Source organism: Octopus bimaculoides, chromosome 13 (assembly GCF_001194135.2).
Source record: "Octopus bimaculoides isolate UCB-OBI-ISO-001 chromosome 13, ASM119413v2, whole genome shotgun sequence".
NCBI lineage: Eukaryota > Metazoa > Mollusca > Cephalopoda > Octopoda > Octopodidae > Octopus > Octopus bimaculoides.
Genome location: NC_068993.1, coordinates 60,492,395 through 60,493,637, shown reverse-complemented (window position 1 = coordinate 60,493,637; position 1,243 = coordinate 60,492,395).

The window sequence follows — 1,243 nt, the reverse complement described above, 5'->3', positions numbered from 1 at the left end:
CTCTTCCGATCTGCATTATCTTGCAGCTTTGAGATTTTGATAATGTGATTGTTTATTTTTAGAATGACATTGTAGGGTAGGTGTGAGAGGTCAGACCTAATCTGTTTGAACATAAAACAGGCAGAATATTTGGGTCAGATCTGGCTGGATGAAATGCTAAAGGGTCATCGGATTTCTTAGAATAACATAACAAAGTGACAAAGTTTAAACTTTGAAAGCATTTTATCCTCTTGAGTTAAATACCAAATGTTGCTGGATTTGACCTTCAAAAATATTAATATGCTCTTGAGTAACATACCAAGGTCACTGGATTTGCTCTCTGGAAATGTTTGATTTGCTGAAGTACCAAAGAAACGGACACTGGATCTGACCTTCAGAAATACTTAATTCGCGAGAGTAAAATACTATATTTTCCAAGATACAAGTGGAATTTTTCAGGCCAAAATTTATGGCCAAAAATAGGTAGGAGGAATTATACATGAAGACGACTTTGGAGGACCAAAATTTCTAAGTGAAATACAACTGGATTTGAAAAGATAGTGACTATGTTTGAATGTTTACACTCCATGTTTACACTACATGTTTGTACTACATGTTTCCACTATGTACTACACTGACTTGTATGTTGGGAAATATGATACAGGAGGTTACTGGGTTTGCTCTTTTGGAAATATATGACTGAAGGAAGTAATATGACACAGAACACCCAATTTGAACACTCTCTTTGAACCACGAATATATTTAGTTTTTGTGAGTAATATATTGAAGATCAGAGAGTTAACTTTTTAGAATTATAGACCCTCTTGAAGAACACAGCAAAGGTTATAGGATTTGATTTTTGAAAATATTTGATTCATCAGAGTGACATGTGAAGTGAAAGGTCAATAAATTTGATCGTTGAAAATAATTGATCCCAACTGACAAGATAAAGATTGCTGGATTCGATCTTTGAAATTATTTCTTCACTAATATTTGTAAGAAATCAATTCTCTGATTGCAGTTTTTTTTCTTTTTCTTTCTGTAAATACTAGAATTTAATTTGCTTCATTAGACTTTGAAGGTGGCTGCAGTCTAATGACTGAAACAAGTAAAAGATAAAAGTTAAATGTAACCCAAACATACCACATGTAGCCCAAAAGAAATGCTAATACTAATGTAACAAAAATGTGATACACATGTATCCACATGTGATATACCACATGTAGTATAAAAGCAATGCTAATACCAATGTAACAAAAATGTG